Here is a 15,093-nt window from a genome sequence, read left to right as displayed (position 1 = left end):
GTATAGGTGTTAGTCTCTCTTGCTAGGGAGCAAAGAGTAGCATTCAGTCTCTTGTGTATATATCTAGATGTCTAGGGATGTGTGTGGGGATGTGTTATAAACACTTATATGCACTGTCTATAACATTCCAGGAAAATAAATACCCCCCCCCCATCTAAAATCAACATATATTAAGAGGTTTGGAGGGTAATCAACTCACCACCCCCTTTCAGAGAATCACTGTAGGATATAAAATAAAAGCACAAAGCTGTACCATTTTGCCTTTTTCTTTCAGGAGCTAAATTTGCATTATCCTTCTGCCATATGTTCAGGTAGCTTTCAATGATACCTCATGCAGCTGTGTCATTGAATTCCCCAACCTTAATGAATAAACTAATTACAGTCTGAAATGAACTCTTGCAGACTAGCTATCTCCTGCCATAGATCAAGAAGAGAACTTTATTCCCACAACTATCTACTAATTTGCATGAGCCATAAAAAGTGCACCAGACCATCATTCCCTACTCCAGCTGGGCAACCAGAGCTGCATCAATAGGACAATATGCCATCATTATTAATTCTCCATAGTTCAAGTTCGCAGCAGTAAATTTGCCACTGCCATGATTCTCAAGTACAAATGCAACTAGGACGCTATTGATTAACTTGAGTTAGATGGCAGTGTTGCTATAATTGTTAGTTTCACTGCATTAAATTTTACAATTGAGCACAGTATTCATTTGGGTCCTAGAGTTGTTTGTTTACAAATCTTTTCCAAATAAAAGTCAAAATAAAGGTTTGACCATTTGAAGAATTTTAGAGTAGTAAGAATCACTTTATCAAACATAAATATGGCTGAGTTGATGGTGAAAATTACCAAGGAAACAAGCTAAAGAGAGAGGGACAGGAGATGTAAGTCAGCCTTCATTCTCTGAATTCAACATTCATCCTCTGCTCTGAATTCAACATCTATCCTGCCCCTCAGATAAGGATCCTGCTGTATCTGTTAATTATAACACTAGGTTGGATTCCAATTACATGGTTCTCGGATGAATGTAACCTTATGGTGGCTTTGTTGCCAAATTAACTCTTTCTCACCAGCAGCAAGTAACAAAATTTAAAGAGACTGACCGCAGAGCACCCCAGGCTCTCTGGCTTCTTTCTCCCTCAACGTGGCTGCAAACATTACCATCGGAGTTGTAGAATTCCAGAATGAAAGGTGGGATAACATATCATGAAAGTGAAAGTTAGGAGGCCTAAATTTCCAGTCCCAAGTTTTGTGCATTCTAGCCCTGGGACTCAGACTCATACAGTTTCCACTTCCTTTTCTGCCATGTAAGGTGTAATGACGCTCCACTAGAACATGTATAGGAGTGGACATGTCTTTGAGGTCTACATGCATTTAAGATCCTAGTGGGATCATTTTTACATGACCCTTTCTACCCAGGTCAGACCTCTGTTGCTTATTCTATTCACAATATGTTCAGATACTCTCATCCAGAACCAAAAAAAAAATTATTATCATCATCAAATGTGATGTTTAGAATATATTTCAGATTTCCTCTCAAAAACTATGGTTCTGTGGTATGTTTCACACTCACAAAAGCACAAGATTGTAAGGTAACTCAGGAGATCATAAAGTGTTTGCAACAAATAAGATTAAATTTGAACCATCCTGATCAAAAAATGGTCCTCATATTTTTCCTTAAAAGAATTAAAGTTGGAAAGTAGGGCTAGAGACAGAGTATCCTAATAATGATATAACACTGAAAAGTAGGATTACTATTGTAATAACTTCTATTTATATAGGATGGCACAGGGGCACCTGAGTGGCTCAGTCAGTTAAGCATATGTGACCATATACACTGGAGCCAATAACACGGGGGAGTAGTTTGAGAGGGAAGAGATTACCACCCAGGGCCTGAAAAGGCAAGGATAAGGCATGGGTTTATCAGAACCCAGGGAGAAGAGCTCTGGGAAAGTCCATGCCTGACTCTGGAGCTATGGCCTTCAAGAGAGGGAAGCAGCCAACCTGTGGTAGCCCAGCAGGGAGGAAGCAGGACTCCCCAATCCTCCCTCTCTCCAACATCCTGTTAGTTCCCCCCATTGGGCAAACCCAACCAAGAAGCCAGAAGGCAAGGGGATCTCCTTATGGCAGTCCTTTCAGGTCATCTTCCTGGGCCTAGAGGAGAACAAAGAGAGGATCTGGAGGAGCAAATAGTCAGATATCCAGCAAAGTGGATTTGCTGAGTGAGTTCCATCAACACCGGGAGCACATCTCCTCTGATGCCACTGAGAAATAGCCAAAGTCCTTATACCTTGAAGTATTCTGAATTGGTATTAGACCATAATATTTCCCATATAATTTTTTTTCTTGTTTTATGCACAATAATTCAGAATTTCAGAAGCTGGAGCATCATGTAAATAAAATGGACTCTTGGAGAATATCAGCTTGAAAGCAACTTAGAGCATTTGAATTACATTCTGTAGCAAACACCACATCCAAACCGCCACAGAGAAGAGGTTGTCAATGTTGCTTTCAAAAATGGCCCATGACTAGTATCCAAAATCTATAAAGAGCTCACCAAACTCCACGCCCAAAAAACAAATAATCCAGTGAGGAAATGGGCAGAAAACATGAATAGACACTTCTCTAAAGAAGACATCCAGATGACCAACAGGCACATGAAAAGATGCTCAACGTCGCTCCTCATCAGGGAAATACAAATCAAAACCACACTCAGATATCACCTCACGCCAGTCAGAGTGGCCAAAATGAACAAATCAGGAGACTATAGATGCTGGCGAGGATGTGGAGAAACAGGAACCCTCTTGCACTGTTGGTGGGAATGCAAACTGGTGCAGCCGCTCTGGAAAACAGTGTGGAGGTTCCTCAAACAATTAAAAATAGACCTACCCTATGACCCAGCAGTAGCACTGCTAGGAATTTACCCAAGGGATACAGGAGTACTGATGCATAGGGGCACTTGTACCCCAATGTTTATAGCAGCACTCTCAACAACAGCCAAATTATGGAAAGAGCTTAAATGTCCATCAACTGATGGATGGATAAAGAAATTGTGGTTTGTATACACAATGGAGTACTACGTGGCAATCAGAAAGAATGAAATCTGGCCATTTGTAGCAACATGGATGGAACTGGAGAGTGTGATGCTAAGTGAAATAAGCCATACAGAGAAAGACAGATACCATATGTTTTCACTCTTATGTGGATCCTGACAAACTTAACAGAAACCCATGGGGGAAGGGAAGGAAAAAAAAAAGAGGTTAGAGTGGGAGAGAGCCAAAGCATAAGAGACTCTTCAAACTGAGAACAAACTGAGGGTTGATGGGGGGTGGGAGGGAGTGAAGGGTAGGTGATGGGCATTGAAGAGGGCATCTTTTGGGATGAGCACTGGGTGTTCTATGGGAACCAATTTGACAATAAATTTCATATATTAAAAAAAAAAATGGCCCATGAAAGCTGAAGTTTTTTTTTAAAGAAATAAAAATGGCCCAGTTGTCCATCCCAATGGCATCATCTCTTTTGGACATACTATTTGACCCTGTTGAGGAACCCATTGTCCTCCATACTATCTCATGCCATGTTTTCCATAATGTTGCCATTTCTCGTTTCTCCTTGCTCTGTGACTGCCCTTTTTATTCTCTTTTTCTGTCTTCTCTCATCCTACCCCCAAACTAAATGTCAATGTCCCCAGGACTTGAGACCTCCCCCTCCCCTTGTCTGCATACTCTCCTGAGCAAATTCAGCCATTCCCAAGACCCACCTGCATGTCCAAGCCACAGCTCCCCTTTCCAAATGCATGACCCATAGCCTTTCCTCTCCAGTCTGTCTCACTGCTTCTAGAGTTATGTTTTAAAACACATCTCTGATCATGCCACTTCTCCATTTTAAAATCTTCAGTGGCTTCCAGTTGTCCAGGGTAAGTTTTCTGAATATACCATTGAAGTCCTTGTGGCCATATCCCATTCCACAGTGATCACCCACTATCAGGCAGAGCATGTGGACCTTACCTTAAAAAAATTATTCCACCATGAACTTTCACATAACTTTGCCTTTTCTCATGTTGTTTCCTTCCCACCACTAGTTTCTTTCCCTGATGAACTCTTATTCATCCTTCAAGGACCAATTCAAATGTTCCCTACACTAAGATGCTTTCCCCAAACTTCCTACGAGATTGTATAGCTCATATTCCAACAAAGCTACTAGTATATAGTAATAGGATTAGCTTTTTACATACCCATCTCATCTACTGGGTTGTGAGTTCTTTTAGGGGCAAAACCATGCCTTATTAATCTTTGACACAATGCTGAACATAGAATGAATTAAAAGTATATGTTTGCTAACTTACATATTCTCACTAATATAGATAGTAAGTCCTACTTCTAGAAAGAAGACCATTCTTGAACAACGAAAGCTTGAGTAGATATAAAAAAGAATCGACCTAAGATGTGCAAAGTCAACACTCATCAGTTAAGCCCGGGTTTTAGGCAGAATTAGCATGAAGGTTAAGAACATGGGCTCTGAAGCTAGGTAATTTAGGTTTAGGTTTGCCAGATAAAACACAGAACATTTATTTAAATTTGAATTTCAGATAAACAATGAATAATTTTACTGTAATTATGTCCCAATATTGCAAAAAGAAAGCAAGTATGGCATGAGTGTCGTGTGTGTGTGTGTGTGTGTGTGTGTGTGTGTGTGTGTGTTTCCCTCTGAATCTGGCAATTCTACAATCCTTGGTTCTGTGGCTTCCTTGACCTCAGACAAGTTAATTAACCTCTCTGTTCTTCGGGTTCTCGTTTTTAAACTGGGATAATAAAAATCTACCTCATAGAGTTGTTGGGCAGATTAAATGAGTTCATACATACATAAAGCAGTTACATCACTGACTGTCACATAATAAGTTCTCAGTATTAACTATTTGCTACATAATGGCCATTATTATTATTAGAAGTTTCATCCTTATTTTAATGCTTATCTCATTAAGATAGGTTTTATGCCCATCTTAATGCTCATCAGTAATAATGAATGTTAGAAACGTCTTCCATCTTCATTACTAACAAAAAAGACACATCCCTATGTACAGGATCATACTACTGCTAATTCATTTTACCACCAAAATGGCTGAAATTGAAAAAAAGAAAAAAGAAAGTAACTATGTGAGGTGATAGATAGGAATTAGCTTGCTTGCAATAATCATTTCATGAAGTATATGTATATTAAATCATCACATTGCATACCATTAAAAAATCACATTGTACAACCTAAATATATATAATTTTTGTCAATATAATGCCTCAATGAAGGTGAAAAAATAAAGTTGGTTATAAAATAAATGTAACTTAAATTAAACTAATTTAAAAAATGGCTTAAGTCTAACTGCAGTAAGAAATACCCTAAAGATTTCTATTTAAACAGAGAGATGCTAGCTGAGGACAATAATTACTAATAACACAAGCCAGGCAGTTCTGTCTTAAATAATCTTACATGTTTGTAGCACAATTCATTTTTTCATGTCTCTCAAAAAAGTCAAAAATTAAGCAGTGAGAAATTCAACCCTGTACAATATAGAATACTATTTTAGTGACAGAGAAAAAGAACAAATGATAGAAAGATCATATTCTAATGTCAGGGAATGATAATCTCACTTTCAGTCATGAAAAAGAAAACGAATTTTAAAAACCACTCGTTTTCACCCATATGTAAATTTATCAGCTCCATTACTGCAACATGTTAGGATTATTACGCTAGACTTCAACCCCACCTTAATGGTGATTACTAACAATCATATCACAGAATTATCAGCCAAGCGCAATGCTGTACAGACTGTTAGAGCATGTGTATATTTCTACACCGTCCCTATTGTTTTGGCATTGCTTATCCAGTCAGAGCCCAGGTCCCCTTCACAAAAAGCACAACCAAGTGAAGACAGAAATATGCCAAGTAAGAAATGGCTCCACGAGCTCGTATGAATCTGCTCCAGTGGGAAATACTGTCTCATGTATTACGATTAAAAACATGCACGCACACACTCATACAAACAGAAAGAGAGAGAGAGAGAGAGAGAGAGAGAAAGAGAGAGATGTCTCAAAGCAATAAAGGGCCTGCAGAGAAGGAAGGTAAAATATGCTTGCTGAGCAATCATTATCAAACAGGGGGGGAGGCCTGAAATCAACAAAGGACCAGTCACAGGAAATTTATAAGTTAATATCAGTCACACCTGCAAATTACTACAGTGAGACCCCTGACCAAATCCAGAATACCATTTAAATGGATTTGGTGAGATATTTATATATCCCTTGGAGTTACTGAATGCTCTGAATCTGAATTTGTCAGTTATCCCAATTAAGTGCAGGGGAAGTAATATCTACGGCAGTGCAGATGAAGCAGATTTAACTATACGATTCAAGAACAGGGTTTTTTTGTGGGAATCTGTAATGCAGTCATTCACACAGCTTGTGACTCAGGTTGTAAATTTACTGTTTGTATTTAACGGCTAATCAGGATTTTTTTTTCTCCTTGCTTAAAAACTGCAAGACTCTCTGATGCCTTAGAAAACCCCAAACACAAAACAGTCTACTGGTACCTTCTGTGAGTTTAGCAAAGCATGTATTTCGAGCCGTTAACCAAAATAACCCCATTTGAGTGACAATTTACACACATGTCACAGCATTTCATCTCCCTTGTTTTCGTGGAAAAGGTCAAAGCCATCAAGCCGACATGCTTAGCCAGAGTCAGGGAGAGTCATCATTTCACAGCCGTGAAGTGGAACTCACACAGCAAATGAGGCTAATCATTCAGCAAGTACAAGGAAAAGAGATTATGAGATCATAATTTTCTCACCAATTGAGAATCACTGTGCATAAAAATAGAAATTAATAGGAAAAAATTCAGAATACTTACCAAGAAAATAAGAGCACTAAATAAAATGATCTCTCATCTGGGAAATGACTTTCCATTTCGAGTAAAACAGAAAGCTCTCAGACATACAAAAGATAAGATGGAAAGATTGTCCTGTAAACAATTTGACTCTGTTGCTTTATTCTCAAAATACAATTTATGACACAGAATGCCCTGAGTGGCCCTGTAGATGCCACTCACCTGGCAATGGTATCGCTCTTTCTGGGGGCAAGTGGGAAATGATTCTGCTTTCATTTATTTGGCTACAAACAGAAATGGTCTATTCCCAAACACGTTAGCAAAAGTGTTGTAAAGACTGATGCGGCTCACTAACGGGAGTGCACTGATGTGCACCTGCCTTTTAAAACTTTATAAAAATCCTGCTTAACGTTTTCTGGATGAGCATCTCCCAACAAAAAAAGATTCTTTAATGATGGAGGAAGGAAAGATTCTTTCTCAGCTTTTATGCGTTCAGGAGAGCCTAGACAGAATTAATGTTTCCATGGAAGAAATATATAATAGACTTTAGGAAAAGTCTAGTTAATCCCAAAATTGTATTCTAAGGAGGATGAATTCTTTTAAGGAGAAGACTGGGTGGCCCTTTTGCTCAGCCAAGCACCTCAGTTGGTATTGGGTATGCAAAAGCTGTCTTGGGTTGTGAATTTGGGAGTGGGGGCTCTAGACTGTTAACATCTTGTGAATGAGAGAGTAAGAATTTGGAGTTCCTGAGAGCAAGTGTGGAGATATGGCTGAGACAAAGCAGGCAGAGAAGCAGCAAGGCGGAGAGAGACTAGGATACAATAGGAAGTGGCTAGACCGGGAAGACTTACCCTTGTGGTGGTGTAGCCAATTCCCTTTAAGGACAGGAATGTTTAACCCATGACTGTAAGTTATATTCTGTGACATGTGATGTGGCAAGCTGACTCCTACCTTCGGTTCCACAATCTTCCATAAAGATTCTGACTAATGAAACAACTCTTGGTGGCTGCAGGGATCAAGAAGAAAGGGCCTACCATACCAGAGATAAAGGACCATTCCAAGACACAAAATGGAAAAAGGGGATTCTCCCAGAAGTAACCCTGGGAGCCAAGACCCCCAAGATTTTCAGGAATCTTGGGAAAGGCATTAGACACTCCAGGGGATGGCTCCAGGGTTTGAACCCTCTTATCCAAATCTCCAAGAGCAGAATAACCAGCTGATGCCTGGATACAGATGTTTAAACCACTCTCGTCCCTTCACCTTCTAGGTGAATAACCCCGTTCTACGCTTTAACTCTGGCAGCAATGCTGTCTTTGTATAGTCTCCACTCCATACCTTAGAACTTAATTAAGCTGAATACTCTGAGCCATAATCTACTCACCAGTTGCTAGCTTGACACTTTTTTTTTTAATGTTTATTCATTTTTGAGAGACTGAGTGTGAGCAGGGAAGGATGGGGTGGGGGGTGGACAGAAGATCTGAAGTAGGTTCTGTGCTGACAGCAGCAAGCCCGACACGGGGCGCGAACTCACGAATTATGAGGTCATGAGCCGAGCCAAAGTCGGACACCCAACCAACTGAGCCACCCAGGTGCCCCTAGTGACACCTTTGACACTTTTACAATGTGAATGTCACGCAGACCACTGACTTCACACACGTGCCAGCCCCAACGTACCCACACGCTACATTCCAAAGCTACACTTTGAAGCCGACTGGTTGGAAGTAGGAGTATATTTTTCCCATAAAAGTAATGCTATAAATCAAATGTTCTCAAACTTTAATGCACAAAGGAATCACAGAGGTGGCTTAAAAATAGATCCCTGAGCTCCGCCACCAGAGATTCTGACTCTGGGATGGAATCCAACAAGCAGCATTTTAATTAAATACCAGGTGATTCTGGTGCAACCACACTTTGGAAAATATCATCATTAGTAATAATAAGATTTTCTTGATACCCCCCACAAAGGCTAACTTAACCCATAATATAACTGAAATAGTAGTAAGGATAATTTTCATCTTTGGATTATCCCTCCCCCTGGTCTCAGATCCTCAGGCTAAGAGCCCAGCAGCTCTGAGCATCCAAGAGCATACAGCCCCTCTAGCAGGGGCTAAGTGGAGCGAGACAGCAGCAACTGTCGTGTAGAAGGATTGCCCATAATTCACATCCCCCCCCCCCGAACTTGTCACCCCATACAGAATTCTAATTAAGATCCTAGTGGCTTAAAAGAATGAAGGTAGTTCCTTAACTTACTTCACTGATAAAACTGAGAAAACCTAGCTCCAATAATTTCTGTGTGGTGATAAAATTTCCAGAAGAGCACAGCTTATTTGGAGTTTTTTTCTCATGGAAATTAATTGAAATTACAGAATTTCAAGTAATTTCTTTTTATTTTATTTTATTTTTTTTACATTTATTTATTTTTGAGACAGCACAAGCAGGGGAGGGCGGAGAGAGATGGAGACACAGAATCTGAAGCAGGCTCCAGGCTCTGAGCTGTCAGCACAGAGACAGAAGCAGGGTTCGAACCCAGGAACCGTTAGATCATAACCTGAACCGAAGTCAGACGCTTAACTGACTAAGCCACCCAGATGCCCCGTCAAGTAATTTCAATTATAGAAGCCAAGCCCCCAAACAAAAACTGAATGGAATATTGTTTTCCTTGTGAATAGGAATATACACCAAAGAGCTTATGATGATACACATGTCCTCTGCAGCATAGTGTCCAAAGTGATAAAGAAAAATAATATAAAGGATAAGAATTGTTCTAAGTGGCTGAAAGATTTCCTAGGTCTTTTGCATGATGGCCTACCAGAATCTCCATCCAGCAAAGACTGCCAAGAGACCCTAGACGTGAACAGGCAAATTTTAAGTTTAAAAAAAAAAAAAAAAATCCATCAAGCTTATAGCAGAGTAACTTCTAGACCTTGAGTGACACAACATGACAATTTCATTGGCTGACCTTTCAAGAGAGAGATCTAATTAGACACTCTGATGTTCAGGTTCTGAATTATGATGAGCAGGCAGGGGTCTCTAATCCCCCCACTGTTGCAGCTAAACATTTGGGAGTAATATTGCTAATTAAAATGCAGCATTCCAACCCCAAAGCAGAGCTCCCTGCTCTAGTCCATACTGGAAGAGCCTGCTGTTTCTGCTACCTCTTCTCAACATGCTGCCGATCATTTTCCACCATAGAGATTCCCATTATTACAGTTTTTAATGTATTCCTATAACAGATGCAACGTGTTTACCTGGGTGCCTGGAGACTGAATCTCTTCAGGTGGGTAATCATTTGAATGAGGAAAGTCAAGAAATCACTATAATCCCCACCTCACCTCTTGCACAAAACAAATTCCATGTGGATTAAAGATTTAAGGCTAAAAAGTAAATCCACAACATACTAAGACAACAAATGAGCATGTTGGCCACAGAGTTTAGAATCGTAAAAACCTGGCAAAATTTTTTCTAAGCCTGAGTATCCATCAGTAAGGGAATACACAAACATAAATGATGGATTATTCATGCAGTGGAATCATAGGTACCCACTAAAGAAGCTCTTTAAAAGAAGGAGGTGGAATTCTACATTCTGTCATAGAAAGATGTCTCTGACATTGATAAGTGAAAAAGGAAATTAGAGTAAAGTGTGTGTTTAAAAAAATGTGTGTGAGTGCATGCATAAAAGAAATCCTGGAGGTTGGGGGGGGGCAGAAATAAAGAAATCCTGGGGGGAAATGCACAAGCTGTTAACATTTGTTCTGTCTAAGGGCGAGAACACAGAGCATCATCTCTTTGTATACATGATGCCTTGCAGTATAGCTTGATTTTTGCTACAACAAGAAAGTGCAATGGAGTCACACCATTAAAAACATTTAAATTGGTAAATTCCACCCTGGCCAGAGTGAAAAGAGAGAGAGAAAAGATCATTTGAGTTGTGCAATCATGGTTAAAAGTATAAAGCAACGCAATTAAGAGCAAGATCACAAGAGCCAGACTGCCTAAGTTTAGACGCCAGCTCCGTCTCTCTCTAAATGTGCAGGTCACCTGAACTCCCTGGGCCTCAGTTTAACTTTTAAAAAAAAATGGGTATAACGAAAACCACATTGTCCCTTAGTCCACTTCAGTTTTAACCTCTCAGAGCATGAATATCTTACTGGATTCCATAGGCTTTTAGTATTTAAAGATCCATATTTCTGATACAACATGGCCTCTAAACACAAGTCAACTACTTTTAGCAGTCAAAGAAATAATGGTTTGTTTCAATGTCAGTGGGAAAACCAGCTGTGTCTGATTAATCAGAAGATAATATATCGATCTTCAGTGTAGCACGTAAATGCGCCCATTTATACGTAGTCTAGGAGAAATTTAAGGGAATTTCGAGGGTGACTTTGGGTATTTTCAAATTGTTTTACACACCGGCTTTCGAACTGAACCATAGTATAGAACACAATTAGTTGGATTTTTTTAATAGGCTTCACACACAGCACAGAGCCCAATGTCTTGAACTCATGACCCTTAGATCAAGACCTGATCTCTTGTACATTTTTATGTTACAAGTGTCTCTGAATCTTCTTCTATCTTGAATCATTTTGTACTTCAGCTTGATTTAAAGAGGAAAGATGATTTAAAGAGGAAGGATTACAACCACAGTTGTAATCTCTGAAATAGGGCATCCCAGCCTTGGTGCTCGTAGCTTTGTGGCCTGGGAAGCTGCCCTCCTGGTACAGATAACAGGGCCCCACCACCAGGCACTGGCACCCTGGGAATTGGTATTGGCTGGCATCAACAACAGAAGTACTAGCTTCAGCAGTGGTTTCAGTGGACAAGAGCCATATAGAAGCCACTCTCAGGCCAAGCAGCAAAAGGAACACGGCCACAGGAGGCCACCGCAGTTGCCACCAGATGGGAAAAGTGCCATCTTGTAGCATCAGAGGAAATACAGCAAGATGAATGAAAGAAACCTAGTACTTGGAGCATAATTTGAAATTCTCTGGGGATTCTTGAGAGCTATGAGAACAAGTCTTGAATTCCCATGGGAATTTTGGATACATGAAAGGGCAGAATGCTAAATTTGGCAATGAACTTGGATCTAGGACTTGAAAGAGTCCACAATATGCTCTATATGAAAACAGTGGGGAAAGGAATCCTGAAACTATTTTGGTGACTTCTCCAGCCAGTGAAAAAAAAAAAACAAAACAAAACAAAACAAAAAAAAAAAACACATCCTGTGGGGGACTTACACACTACAGAGGTGTTTGCAAATCTTGAATATCTCTGGGGATGACCCTCAGAAATGTTAAGGGTCTTCAGAGAACCTTGGCGTCCAAGCCTTTGATCACCCAACAAATACTTATGCCAGAAATTGTAAAACTCTATGAAGAGATCCTGGAAGAAGTTCCCTTGGGGACATCAGGGAGAAACTGGGTAAGCAGATGCCCTGATGGAGGAAACTGCCAAAGCACCCCATCATGCTGTCTGGTCAGCAGATCCAAACCGAACATGAACTTCAGTGAACTTTTCAGTCTTCACCCTCAGCCAAAAACCTTCCTCCAGACCCTCAAAGGATGCATTTTTAAAATTTGTCTATGTGGAAAAGCCCTTGTAAGGACATAAGCAAGCTTTTATTTTGAGTTTTATTTTTTAGTATTATTTTGAGTTTTACTGAATCATTGAGGCAAGAGAAAACACACACATTCTGAAATAATGTCTCATTAGGGAAATTCAATTTTTTATGGCTTACAGGTTGGGCTCAGAGTTCTTAGATAAGGTATGAAAAGTAGGTGCACCTTTGGATTAGCGGATTTCTTAAGCGGAGGGTCAGTGCAAGCAAAGAGAAGTTCTAAGAGGCAAGGCATTCTGAGTCTGTCACTACAGAACTGGTGAGATAGTTGTTCCATGTCTCACTCTTAATAACAACAACAACAACATCATAAGGTCTGTGCATTGTAGATGAGAACTAGAATAGTCAGTCCCATCCATTACTCTATACTTCATCTTTCATCTTAGATTTTAAGTATCCAGAAGACAGATCTCCTCCTCTTTCTTTGTAAATTTAGCTTGCAAGGAATGTATTAGGATCAGCCCTGCCAAAGTCTCTTTACTCAACTAAAGACATCGTTCCTCTCTGCAGGGATCTTTCAAAAGAGAAGGCAAGAAATTCTAGACTAAGTTATTTCTTTAGGGCTCATCTAACTTTAGGGATCTGTAGTAAAAAATGGTACAACTTACAGCTGTGCTACATGTGTCTAAAATGAAGAGCCTCCCCTGCAGACCTAATAAAGAAGGCAATTGTGGGAACCAGGAATGGAGGCTCTGCAACTTTGAAAAAGCAGAGGGAAAAAAAGTGAAGAAGCAAGTGGCAATCAACACTGACACGGAGATCCAAGGTGCTTGCCCATCATCAACATGTACTCTTCCTTCCACAACCACCCAGGCAGGGACCCCTCGTCCTGCACACATCTCAACTTACATGTTACTTGTTCAGGATGTTTTCTCCATTTCTTTTTTCCTTCCAGTTTTAGTGAATCTATTTCTTCCATATTAAAATATTTTGGAAGTAGCAGGATATGAGCTTGATGTTGGGACATCTAGACCATGGAATTTGTTTAATCTTTTTTTTTTTAATGAGATATTAAAAGAACCTCAGACATCTATATCCCATTCAACTGGATCTTAAATCCAAGACAAGAATTTTTCTAAATCAATAAATAGTGGATTGCTTATCCAGTGTGTAGTTAAAGAGAAAAATGTAATGATCTGTTTCCCTGGCTCGCCACCCTGGAAAGTCATCTGTCTCCAAAGATGAGGTGAGGATACTGGACAGAAGTCCCAGCAGGAGTAAAGTATTAAACACTCAGCCAATTCTAAGTCATTTAAAAAGAAAATGGGCTGTGTTTTTAATGCTTCTGTGTTAATCACTCTTCAGGGTTGGAGGGATGGATCCCCCAGCCATACCACAGGCTTACCCTTTAATAGCTCAGGGTTTCAAGCTCATAAAAACCAATGGACTAGATGCCAATGGACTAGTACTGTGTACTAGACACAGTACAGTGAAGAAAATGCTTACTATACTCGAAAGAGGGGAAAATACGTAAATATGCCAGTGTCCCGATATCTTTGTTTCTGGAGTCAGAAAAACTCAGGTGGCTTCAGTAACTGCAACTCCATTTGACAAAAGTTTTGTGTATTTTCCAAACACCTTTTTATCTTAAAACATTTCCCCAGGTCATGCTTTAAATGCAGTAACATACATAACTCATTTTAAGGAGACATGTTATACAATAAGCAAGTCCTACTAGAGACCAAAACAAATTAGAAGAGTCATTTAGTACACTTTGCACTCCCACTGAGCCTGCAAAAATTATTTAGCTTGTCCTTCCTACTGAACCCTCTGCCAGCTTCAAAGCATTTAAAATAATCAATTAGCTAATCCTTGCAACACCTCTCTAGGCTTAGCCAGTGTTCTCATAACATTTTAGAGATATAGTTTAAAGCAGATAGAAACAAAACCCAGTTATCTTGTAAAGCACTTGGATTACCCAAGGATGCATAGCACCTGAGCAGTCTGCAGCCAACACTCAGGGCTAAGATGCCCACCCTTGAGCACATTTTCACTTCACCAGGGACCCCCTGTGTCTAGCACTCACCACTTGAATGAGAGTCTTCTGAAAATTCCACAGACTTGAGGTGAGAGCAGCCAGAACCACCCGTGGGAAACAAAGTGTCATTTAGATCAGCAGAAACTCCAGGGGCACAAGGGAAGAGGAGGTCCACATAACTTGAAACTGGAAGATCAGCAGCACAGAGTGTAGAGGAACTAAAATCGACTGCTTTGTAACTGCTCAGGCTTCCCCAGTGAGGAAGTTATTCAGTGTAAATTGAGAGGAAACTAAAACATTGTATCTATACATATATATGTATGTATGTATTTAAACTAATATGATACTTAACATTTCTGAATACTCATACATATTCTTATAGCAATTCTGTGAGGTAGGTAATATTATCCCCACTTTAAATTTGAAAAAAGTGAGGCGCAGAGTGGTAAAATAATCCCCACTCCAAGTTAGCAAGTGATGGGAATGTATTCGAACCCAAATCGGTCTGGTGTCAAATGGAAGATAACCATTAGACCATACTACCTCTCAGTAATACAGGCATTTATTATAGTATCCTCTCCGTCAGGGCCCCAACAAGGCACGGATGGCACGTTCCAGTGTAAT

General features: G+C 39.9%; 1 long non-coding RNA gene across 1 annotated transcript in view; it reads right to left on the bottom strand.

Moving 5' to 3' along the window:
- LOC121033637 (uncharacterized) overlaps positions 1 to 14,592 on the bottom strand; it is a 33,645-nt gene extending 19,053 nt beyond the window's left edge. The window contains exon 1 of the long non-coding RNA XR_005792035.1: positions 14,518 to 14,592. This is a non-coding gene — a long non-coding RNA (uncharacterized LOC121033637). The remainder of the gene's footprint in view (positions 1 to 14,517) is intronic.
- Between the last annotated feature and the right edge of the window lie 501 nt (positions 14,593 to 15,093).

Source organism: Herpailurus yagouaroundi, unplaced genomic scaffold (genome assembly GCF_014898765.1).
Source record: "Herpailurus yagouaroundi ecotype Mexico unplaced genomic scaffold, PumYag 28, whole genome shotgun sequence".
NCBI lineage: Eukaryota > Metazoa > Chordata > Mammalia > Carnivora > Felidae > Herpailurus > Herpailurus yagouaroundi.
Note: the sequence above shows the minus strand (reverse complement) of the source record. Positions and strands in the feature narration are given on the sequence as shown.